Here is a 12116-nt window from a genome sequence, read left to right on the forward strand (position 1 = left end):
TTCCCTTTCTTGTTGTCAGAACAGCCATGTCCCTCTGTGTGATTTCCAGGATGTGTGGAAAGTCCTTATGGTCCACAACAGCATCTCTGACATCTTGACTTTAGTTTAAGACTCTGGGCTCTGTTAAAATCTAAGTGTTCTGTGGGACATGTGTAATTTCATGCCAGGATCATTAATTTCCTATTAACATTAGCTTTACCAAAAGATCCATTCACTCACTCAATAAATACCTACTAAGCACGGGCTAGGAGCTGAAAGGTGCACACAGTAGTGTTCTTTTCCAAGAACCCACAGACCAAGGCGAGACCCCGAGCAGCCAACAACCAGTCACTATTCACATGTTCACCAGATACAAATGCGCTAAACCTACAGGTTTCCATGTGTTCTAGGTTGTACTCATGGAGTTCTGGGAAGACTGAAGGAGGGTGAGTCATCTTGACACACTTGGAGAGCAGGGAGGATGGGGAAGGAGAAGGTGGTACCCCGAGAAAAGGGAGCCTCGCCAGCTAGGAGCTGCCCTAGACTGAGCCCCCAACCCTGACTCTGCAGGGGCCAAGTGCAGAGCTGCTCCTGGACCCACAAAACTCCACCCTGCTCCTTCCACAGTAGTGGGACCAGTCCCACACAATTACTGGTAACAAAGGGCTAGACAGGAAGAAGGGAATTACCCTTTTGAGGAGTGAAGGGTCTTGTAGAATGTGTGCCCAGGTCCAAGGACAGTGTCCAAGCCGTCAGGAGCATTATCCACAGAAATATCCAGCGCTCACCACTAGGGACGAGGCACCCTTGCTACACACGATTGACAACATGGGTGCGTGCTAGGGTACCCTCGCAGAGTAGGGAGAAAATGCAGAGAGAGGATGGAGAGGCCAGTCTCCGCCCAGTGCTTAAGCACAACCACACATTCTTGGTTCTGTGCTCACTGAAGGAAAGGGTGTTTAGATGGCCTCACCTCAAACGGAGATTTGCACTACTGTCGCATGCTCAGTCCACTGCTCCTCGCTCAGAGTTAATAGTTTTCTGAAGTTGAAAAGAAAACGTGTTTGGAAATGGCCCTTGATTATTTACCAAAGCTTGATCGTTGTACTCATTTTTTCCACAGTAAAGAAGAAATCAAATAAAAATCAAAATGAAAAACTATCAGTTCTGGGCAAAACCCTTCAAACTGTGGGAAGATCTTCAGGTAAACTGGAATAAAAGATAAGTGGTTCCTCACGCAGGGTTCTTTCCCTGGTGTGAAGAGAAGGAACACGTCTGCCCCGGGGACCACATGCCTTGTGAACAGCTCCCTGAAGGAGCAGGTGGCGCGGTAAGGCCCTGGGGAGAGCAGCAGGGAGCTGCACAGGAGTCTCCTGGTGGCTGTCCATGCGGGACACCCGGCCCACCGAGTCCAGATCCGAGGAGTCCTGGGCCGAGTACACGATGTCCCCTCCCCCTCCCAGCCAAACTGAGCGAGGGGCCACTCCTCTTTCCCAGGATCAACCGGGACGCCTGAGGCCACTGTCACATGCCTGTGTTGGCAGTTGCCTGGCCCTGGTGCCCAGGCCCGGGAGGTCCCCAACCTCCGTCAGACGGCCCTTGCTGCACGCAGCCTCCCACCTGGGGCTGAGTCTCACATCGGGGGGGCCACCTCCCACCCCTCCTCACTGCCTTCTCAGGTACGACTTCCTAACTGCTGAGGTTGGCCCAAGCATGTCCTCCCGTGGCTTCTCCCCCGAGCCCCACACTTCTCCCTGGAACTTTCCGGAACACCTCCGAGCCTCTTCTCCAGGCCAGTCCTCCTCCCGTCCTCCTGTCCCCCCGAGGCAGACCTCCGTGGACACGTTGCTGGCTCTAACCCACACCCAGCATTCCACACGCCACACATCTGCCCACGACCCTAAGTCTGCGTTGGTTTCAGGGACACATCGCACCATCACTTTCAAGCTGATGTCAGGGAAACTACTGAGGCCTTGGGACACGGGCTGTGCTAGGCCACGTCAGTCGGTTTTTTGTAGATCCAAACGTTTACACCCGGTCACCTTCATTCAACCTTCATCTGATGTTTCTTGAGCACCTACTCTGCGCCGGCCCTGTTCTGAGTTCTCTGGATTTATCCCTGCAGACACAGACACCCCTGCCCTCACGGAGCCCACGTTCTAGGGGCTAGATGTGCCCCACCGTTCCAGCCTGTTGGGAAACTTCTGGGTCCCGACTATTCCTGCTCCTCCAGCCCCGATCATGCTCGAGGAGGCAGCCTGCCGTCTCGTCCTGGTTTAAATGCCAACGAGGATGGGGCCCCAGACACGTCACGAGGGGCCTCCCAGTTGCACAAGCTGCTGCCAAGCATAGGCCGGGAGCTGCTCTGAAGTGGGGCCCCCCACTTCAGACTTGGCGGGGTCAGAGCCAGGCCTGGGCCCTGAAACCCCGGGCCCCATGGTCTGCACCTCCTCCCACCGCAGGACTGGCCGACGCAAGCAGGGGAAGAGAGGGAGGTCAGTGGTCGCTCAGCCTGCTGCAAGTTTACCAGCCCGTCCTTCACCAGCCAATTCCCGCTGCTCCAGATACAGATGTCAAGGGGGCCTTTGGCAAATCCCAGCTCCCTGGGACACGAGTGCTCCTACAGGAGAATGATAAGGTCTCCCGTAAGTCAAGTGTCTAGAGACAGGGCCTCTCCCATGACGGGGCCGCTGTAAGTGAGCCCCGTGCCTGTGCACTTGGGGACAGGCAGTGGGAGCTCCAGGAAAGACAGTGGGGCGTCCAGGGCTTGGGGTCCAGCAATGCTGGGATGGGGAGGAACGAGAGTCCTTGAGCCCCCAGATACGACATCACAGGAGTGGCTCTGCAGTGGGCTGCCCCTGAGAGAGGAAGGGACAGCCCAGCCCAGCAGAGCTCAGAGCAGGCCCTCTGGGTTTTGAGGTGGATGCAGTGGAAATGAGACGTTGAAGGGGACAGACTAGCTGGGGAGAGCAGATGGCAGCCTGGCCCTCAGACACCCCTCCTCCATCCCTGTGACCACCTCCACCTGGCTCCTCCCACCTCCCTGCTGCTCCTCCCCCGGCCGCGGCACCCCCTACCCCAAGACCCTGCCAGTTCTCTTCTCTCCCCACCTCGCTCACTGTCCCCCTCACCTAAGCCCGTACTTTCCGCTTCTCCCTCCATGCCATCAATGCCCATGTGAGCCCCGACCTCTCTAGGGTTCTGTCCTGCATCTTTAACATCCTCTGAGCATCTCCAGGTGACGTCCAGCACCTTAGACTCAGAATGCCCCACCTGCCTCATTCCCCCACCCCCTGCAAGGACTCTCTCTTCTTCTGTCTCCTTCTAGTCGACACAGCTCCTCCCATTGCTGCCCGCAGACCAGGGACACATGAAGCTAGTCTCAGGCAGCTGTGGGACTCTATGGGGGCGTCTGAAATGCAGGCTAATGGCATGAGCAGAACACCTCCAATTTCTCAAGAAAATCTCTCTCCAAACAGGACATTCTTTCCAGTAAATGGAAGAGGAAGAGCATGGCTCAGAAGAGGCGCAGAGCGGTCAGCACGGCCGCCAGCTCCGAGGGGCTCCCTACAGCAGGAAACCCACCCACCCACCCCACCCTCAGGAATAAAGGACTTATGTAGACACACAGGTATGGTTAGCCACCCATAGAAGGAGAGCTGTTTCGTTCATGAAATCCGAAGAAGAGTTCACTTATTTAGACCATTTATTTAGACGTCAAGCTAGAGGGTATGTGGGTTTCTTTTCGTTGTTTTTTTCTAAGGGAAACAAGAAAATTATCAAGTCCGAGAAGACCACCATTGAAAGGTTCCTCTTTTCTAAGAGAATAAGGTCTGAGGAAGGTTAGCCTCAGAGCTTCTGAGAATTCTGTCCATGATGAACCAGAGTTTGTAGTGGCCTGCAGGCCAGCTGCCCGGCTCCCTCCTCCTGCAGCCGCAGAAACGTGCACATGCACGTCTGCAAAACACACACTCAGTTTCCCTGCGCTGTAGTGTTTACAGGCCTGGGAAAGTGCAGAGTGGGTCTCTGTGGCATGGGAGAGGAAAGTGCGCCCCAAGTGGGGTGTCCGCCCCACAGCACTTTCTGGGGGGCGACTGAACATATCTTCCGGCAAGTCTGCTCGTCCAAGCCCATCCTGACCGTGGGCAGGCTCCATGGCTGCAGACTCATGAGGTGCCCAGGCTGGAAAGAGTTACTCAGGACAGGTGTGGTTGTCCCGTTTCTCCACAAAGGCAGGTCCGGGGAAGTTAGTGAATGCTGTACTAGAACGAGCCTGGATAGAGAACTCCCGTCCTGAGACACAGTCTTGGCAATGGATTGGTATTCGTTCTAAAACACCGTTTTTCAAGGTAGTTGGGAATTGAGTTAAACTAAACCATTTTGGGGCCAGCCCCATGGCCGAGTGGTTAAGTTCACGCCCTCCGCTTTGGCAGCCCAGGGTTTCACTGAGCACACCAGGCCATGCTGAGGCGGCGTCCCACAGGCCACAACTAGAAGGACACAGAACTAGAATATATAGCTGTATACTGGGGGGCTTTGGGGAGAAAAAGAAGAAGAAGAAGAAGAAAATATTGGCAGCAGTTGTTAGTCGGGTGGCAATCTTTAAAAAAAAACCAAATAACTAAATGATTTTATTTGTAATTGTGGCTGTATACTCTTCTCAAGAGAGACAGAAGTCTTCTCCTCTCTTCCCCTAATATCATCAAGTCAACTGTAACACCGAGGAGTGGGGATTAGAGGCAGAGACTTGAGGCCCCTATCCTATTTCCACAACACCATTCTGCAGCCTCTCTATCAATAAACAGGTATTGCAGTGTGGGGATTTTTTTCTGTTTTTGTGAATATAGTTTTAATTTTTCTGTTTTGTGCTTGAATCTCACAAAACATTTTTAGAGTACTTTGTGATTTGTAAGCTGTTTGCATGCGCATGATGCCACTGAACCCCCACCACAGTGCCGGGAGGGAGCTGTCACCTCCACTTGGTCTCCACTAGGAGACAGCAGGTGACTTTCTCCTTGTCACACGGTCACATGGTCCGTGGTAGACCCGGTGCTCTGTCCCAGCCTGGGATCTTCCTGCCACACGTTCTAACAGTCAGCAGCATCACGCTTTCCAAGCAGGATCTTCCGGAGCTGGTCCCCAGGGGAGCTTTGACAGAGCAGGACCGACCTCAATAAAACAAAGTATAAAAACATCGTTGACTTGGCCTCTCCCTTTCCCTCACTCCATTCCTGATCTCGTGGGATCCCTGATGGCAGGGATTTTCAAAGGCTGAAAGTTTAATGCTTTCATGTTTGACCCTATCGGAATGTCTTCTCTCAGTGACGGCATCAACAAGGCCGAGTCAAACGTTGGTTCTCAGTGCCATCGAGGCTCACGGAGAGTCCAGGCCGCTTCTCAGGGTGTAGGGACCTTCAGCCGCTGCTCTCAGGAGGCTGAAAGGACAGCTGAGGAACTAAATTTATGAACGAACACATAAATATTAGTATTAGCTAGCAAAAGTCAAGTGATGACTTGGCTTATGGGCAGTAAGCGTTAAAAAATGTGCCTTTGAACTGGAAGTGGGTCTTCCACTGGGTCCAGAGCCGAATGGGACCCTCCATGGAGAAGAGTCAACCCTCTCAGGAGAGAAGCACAGTGGGTCACTGTGGGCACTGCCACCCTGGGAGCCAGAGTGACGCCCTAGTACATCCTATGGGTTAGAAAAATGTTAAAAAATACTGATCTGCTCTGTATGATTTCAACTTTGTGAAATTTACTGAGGGCTGCTTTATGGCCAAACATGGTCAATTTTAGTGACTGTTCCATTTGGAACTTAGGAGGAACGTGTATCCTGCTGTTGTTGGGGACAGTGTCCTGCAAAGGCAATTGTGTGGTTTCCCTTTTCTCCTTACCAACTGACCTTTGTCTGTTTGGTCCATCACTTTCCAAGGGAAGTGTGTTAAAGTCCCCCACTACGATTGTGAGCGATTTATTCCTTTACAATTCTGTCAACTTTGCTTCATATATTTCAAAGCTATGTTATTAAGTTCGTAAAGACTAAATTATTGTATCTTTCTGGTGGACCAAAGCCTTTATTGTTGTGAAATGTTCCTCTTTATCCGTAGTATTTCTTCTTACCTTAAATCTACTTTGTCTGATATTAACATAACCACACTTTCTTTTGGTCAATGTTTGCATGGTTTATCATTTTCCATCCTGAACGTTCAATGTTTCCACGCATCATATTTAATGTATATCTTTTTAGGCAGTATATAGAAGGATGTATTTTTTAGTTCAGTCTTTTTTGTCTTTTAATTAGATTCTTCAATCCATTTACATTAGACATAATTAGTGATGTGGCTGGGCTTACGTCCACCATCTTACCACCCGTTTTCTATTTGTCTCACTCACCTGTGTTTTCTCCTGCACCCCCTTACTTGGATGGATCTAGTATTTTTTCATTCCATTTCTCTCTATTAGATTGCTAATTATACATTCTTTTAATATTAATTTAATGGTTATGCTAAAGATTACAATATGCTTCCTGGACTTATTATAACTGAAAATAAATTAGTACTTTGACTACTTCCTGGGAAATGCAAGGCCGGAAGGATACTTAACCCCATTTACTAACCATCTTTTGTATTATTTTCATCCTGAATTTTAATTGCACTTATATTTTAAATGCTACAAAACATTATGTAGTTTTATACAGTTAATATTCATGCAGATTTACCCATATATTTACCCTTTCCTTTGATCTTCATTCTGTTGTGCATTTTTAATGTTTTCAACGGGTCATATAGTCCGTATGACTGAATAACTCCTTTTAGCATTTTAGCGTGGATCTGGTAGATATATTATCAAGTTTTTGTCTGAGAATATCTTTACTTCCATTTTTGAGGCATATTTTTAGTCAATATAGAATTCCAGGTCAGCAGTGATTTTCATTGTTTAAAACTGAGTTTCCATTGTCTTCTCAATTCCATCATTTCCATCTAGGAGTCTGCTGTCTCTGTCAGTGCTCTTTCTTGCTCCTTTTACAGTAATGTGCCTTTTTTTTCCTCCGGCACTTTTAATAATTTCTCTTCGTCTTTTGACTCCAGCAGACTTACAGTGATATACCTGGATGTAATTTCATTGCATTTATTATGCCTGGGGTTTATAGTGATATTTGAACCTTTGCCTTGGTTTCTTTTGTAAGTTTTGGAAAATTCTTGGGTTTCAATTATTGACTCAATTATTGATTCTGCACCATTTTTTCTCTTCCCACTTTTCCAATTGTACGTGTTAGATCTTTTCCCTGTGTCCCACATGTTTCTTATAATTCTTTTTATTTCCCATTCTTTGTTTTCTTTGGCCTTTATCCAGATATTTTCTACTGACCTATTTCCAGAGAAACTGCTCTCTTCAGCTGTGGCTAATTATCTATCTTGTACTAAATTTCAATCACTGTTGGCTTTTTTTTTCTTTTTTTGCTGAGGAAGATTAGTCCCGAGCTAACATCTGTGCCAATCTTTTCTATATTTTGTGTGTAAGTTGCCACCACAGCATGGTTGACAAGTGGTATAGGTCCACACCCAGGATCTGAACCCATGAACCCAGACTGCCAAAGTGGAGCACACTGAACTCAACCACTACACCACAGGGTCAGCTCCTCAATCACTGTGTTTTTTAATCCTAGAATTTCCATTTGATTCTATTCTATGGATTCCACTTCTCTGTGAAGTTCACCATCTTGTCACTGTTTTATTGAATTATACTTGTCAGTTATTTTTTATCTGTATTCAATAATTTTAGTATCTGTTTCTATTTCCTGGACACTTGGTATGATTGGTGCTTTTTGACTGAATGTTGGACATTGTGTTGTAGAAAACTGGAGACATCCTGGAGGGCCTTCAGATCTGGCATCCAGTTAGAATAAGGACAGATCATCTTGAGTTACTGTGACATCAGGTTTCAATCTTTGTAAGATCTGATCTATTTCCAGTTTCTCTTGTTTGTTTATTTCTACAAGAGTTCCAACTTAAGTCTCAGAGAATTTACCAGGCCCTTGAGGCTCATGGTTATGTTCATGCTGTGGGACTGCTGGAAAGCTCTCTCGAGCTGCTCAGCCCCTTGGCTCCCGCTTCCTGCTCACCCAATCTCAGCATGTACAGCTCAGGACTTGGAGCACACTTTGAGTGGACGAGCAGTTCAAATGGTTAGACTCACCACACTTCACACGCCTTCTCTCTGGCACCTCAAGTCCTGGCTGTTTCAGAAGCCCTGAACTCACATTTTTGTCTCCCCCCCCCGCCCCCCGGGATATTACTGAAAGCCACTTAGCACCCACTTTCTGCTGTGCTTCTCAGGCTCTCTAACTGTGACTGCATGAGAGTTAACAAATGCCTCTAGGGGACGATGGGCTTAGAATATAAAGCTCAGAGCAGTGAATTTTCTTTCTCTCTAGAATCTTGACTCCTCAAGTTCCTGGGAGCTTTCCAATCTACACTTTTATATTTTAACAAGTTTTCCTAGTTGTTTTCAGTAGGATAATTGGTCTGCTACAAACTAGCTCACCACTTCCAGAAGTGGAACTCAGAGAAACATTGTTCTATCCTGTCCGCATCCGGGATCCAAACTGGCGAACCCGGGGCCACTGAGAAGTGGAACGTATGGACTTAACCGCTGCACCACCGGGCCGGCCCCAAGACTTACCTACTTTTATATCTAGAAAAATAGCACAAAACAGGATTCCTTCTTGTAACTTGTGGTCTTTCTGATCACAAAACAATGCTATTGACTATCATGAGGGAACATTTTGAGTTATTTCCTAGAACTGGGGGAGACTCCCCTGAATCAGTTACAGTCCCCCATTCACCATAGACCCATCTAAGAACCCCTCCCTCTGCCCTAGACTGGGCGCCGTCCTCCAAGAGTCTTACAGTCGTATAATCACCAGACTGTAGTCCCAATGCGTGTCAGTGTCTGCTCAGCACGCGTCCCAAAGGAAGGAGGAGAGGTGACGCCTACCTTTGCTACTGGGGGTCAAGCTAAAGAGGCAAAGAAGATCGACAGGAAAGAGAGGAGTGGACAGTTAAAGAGGAAAGAAGCTATTTTAATTTGACATGCAGAGAACTCATCATTAACTCTCCACCTCCCCTAAGAACTATGGAAGGAACTATGAGGAAACAGGGAGTTTTTCTCTCCTGTTCTGGTGCAGACTTATGTCATTCCCCAGGTAAATCTGATCAAAATGCAATGTGAAGTAATTTTACTCTTATTTTAGGTATCTAACTTTCAGTAGCAAGGGAATGGATCCTAAATCAGCCCTTTATAAGGGCAACAAAACAATTGATTGAGAAACCCAAACTACAGAAGAAACAATACACAGTTTCCTGATAGGTAACTTGATCCATAAACACAGAAGAGAAATTCCAGATAACGCGTCAGTGTGATTATTTGTGATCCTAGTGCTAAGTTAGAATTCCTCCTCATTGGTAGAGGCCTTCGCCAGCAACTCCTCACACACACTCACTCACTCACCAGGTACGTATGAGCAGTTTCCTTCGCGAAGCACCTTGCCAAGGTCCTGTGGGTACTAGTCTTACGCGGGTCCCGAGCCTGCTGCCTTGGAGTCAGGCAGTCGTCTACACAGCCAGATCATCTGCTTCCATCAGCCGGATCTTCTGGTGCTGTTCCCAGCACTTGTGCCCTAGCCCTTAACCTATATTGGCGCTAACGTGCGATGCTCAGAGAACCCTCGGTTTCTCTGCCTGCGGTGAATTCAACACCAATCTTTAAACTACAGAGTTCAGGGTACAGTGCTCACTGCTCCTGCTCTTTGGGTTTGTGGCTCGTCCTCCAGATCCTTGCAGTGTTGGACGTGTGGATGGTGAGACACCAGGCGTAACTCCCCGCAGATGGGCTGGATGGCTGCAAATGCCCTGGGGCCACCTCTGCTCTTCCTGATGCCACCGCAACACTCTCCACTATGTGCAAATGTACTTTCCTTTGGGGTTATTCTGATCCCTCCCCTCCCCAACCCCAAGTTCAGGAGCTCTGGGTTTGCCTGTTTCCGTAGAACCCTGCCTTCCTTGCAGGTGTCAGGAAATAGCTGGTTAACTGTCTCCCAGATTAGTGGGTCTCAGAGTGAAGTTCCTGGATGATCAGCGTCCATATCCCCTGGGAACGTGTTAGAAGCAAAAGCACTCAGGCCCCACCCTGCGACGTTACTCCAGGAGATTCTGGCACCTGCACAGGCTGAGAGCCACTCCCTCAGGCTGTTATATTTTAAAACATAAACCCAGATGAAATGCTGATGGACAGTCACACACTTAAACTTTCGTCCGAGATCCCTCAGCGCCTCACTTCGACTCCAGAGGAAGTTATCTCCATCACATAGTCAGTCACAGGCCAACGGACGTGCCCAAGTGAACAGATTTCCATCCTGCAGCTTCTGAGAATGACATTTCAGAGGCCAAGGGACCCAAGCGTCCTCCCCCAGCAGTGACGTTAGTGAGAAACTTTAAACTCCAGGAGGCAGAAGGGAACTCGAGAAAGTCAGTCGCTCAGGCAGTCGTTCGCAGAGCCCGGTCATCACCTCCACGTAGACGACTCCAGCGCGTCTCTGCTTCTCGGTGTTTCACCTGAATACCTGTCGGCAAAGCTTTCCTTTCTTCGCACAGCGCACGCTCTGCGGCCACGCCCGCTCCAGGAGTCTCGCCCGCCTCCCCGACAGATGCCGCCTTCGTGTGGCTCCCACGCAGGGCCTTGCGGACACGGTTGCTGCCGTGAGCTCCTCCGTCATGCCCCGCACTGCGGCTTTCCCACGAGGAGGCGGATGCGGCGTGGTGGGTCCCCGGTCTCTCAGCAGCCGCTGTCTTCGCTCTCCAGGCTCCAAGCGACTCAAACAAAACTTCACAGCCCCACACGGCCCCACGCCCAGCGCGGCCATGCGGGCGTCCGGATGCGACTTTGTCCCTGGAGAACTTCACGGGCAGCACCGGGCGCCGTCATCGTTTCGGTTCCAAGTGGCAGAGTCCCACCCCCTGGAGCTGGTGCTGATCCCATGGAGTGCGTCTTCTAGAACAGCCCTGCAGAGAAGAATCCGCCTCCTGGTGCAGTCAGGAGTAAAGCACCTCTTTCCCCACGGGACAGTGACCAGGAGGCCTGTGATTCCCAGGGTCTCTCTGGAAAGTCATCTGACGGCCTTTCCCATGACAAAGGCAGTTTCCGCTCTGGTGTGGTCCTTCCTCTGCCCCCGCCTTGGAACAGGAAACACGCCTGTCCTGCCATGGCCCACGGCAGCCTCGCTCACAGGCTAGTGGACATGCGCCCCCTGGGAATGCACATACACACACGTGCACACGCACAAATGTGCACACACAGACACATGTACAGGGGCGTGCACACTTGAGGCCATCTGTCCCCACATGCCCCGCCCCCACAGTGTGCTCAGTGACTTGTGCCTGAGCTGTTGTGCGCAGAGACCACCATGCCCCTGCAATGGCATGTCTCGGACGTCCACTCAGTTACAGCACCAGGGGGGCCAGTGCTCAAGAGCCCCACGCGGCCCTCACAGACGCGCCCAGCTTGACCGCAAACCTCCTCAGGTCAGCAAATGTTTCGTGTGAAGGACCAGAGGGAAAACAGTCAGCCTTGCGGGGCACACGGTCCCTGCCGCGACTCAACTCTGAGCCTGTAGCGCAAACCAGCTCGTGCTCGCCCAGGTAGCACAGGCACTAAACTGGAACGACACAGAGAAGAGTGGCACAGCCCTGCACAAGGACAACACGCAAATTCGTGAAATAGTCCATGAAAGGAAAAAGCAGCAGCCACAGACAGTCCCTAGAAAACGGGAGTGGCTGTGTCCCGTTACACCGCATTTACAAAAGTACGCAGGGAGCTGGGTTCAGCCCGAGGGCACAGCCAGCCGCTTGGGGCAGCACCGTCCACAGGGTTTCTCAGCGAAGGAAACGTCCTCCGTGGGCAGCACCCGGTGCAGGCACCACCGGCCGCTCGGGGCTCGTGAGCACTTGAAACACGGCTCCGTGTGACTGAAGAGCTGAATTTTTAATTTTATGTAATGTTAATTAATTTAAATGTAAATGACTGACATGGCTGGCGGCTCCAGCACAGCCCAGCTCTGAGCGAGGCTCGGGACTCGCGGG

General features: G+C 50.1%; 1 non-coding gene across 1 annotated transcript; it reads left to right on the forward strand.

The window, feature by feature from the left end:
- The first annotated feature begins 11663 nt into the window (after nucleotides 1-11663).
- LOC123289985 (U6 spliceosomal RNA) lies at nucleotides 11664-11768 on the forward strand. The gene has a single exon (XR_006534268.1). It is a non-coding gene; the product is annotated as a U6 spliceosomal RNA (small nuclear RNA).
- Nucleotides 11769-12116: the final 348 nt, after the last annotated feature.

The sequence above is a fragment of the Equus asinus genome, chromosome 11 (assembly GCF_041296235.1).
Source record: "Equus asinus isolate D_3611 breed Donkey chromosome 11, EquAss-T2T_v2, whole genome shotgun sequence".
Lineage (NCBI taxonomy): Eukaryota > Metazoa > Chordata > Mammalia > Perissodactyla > Equidae > Equus > Equus asinus.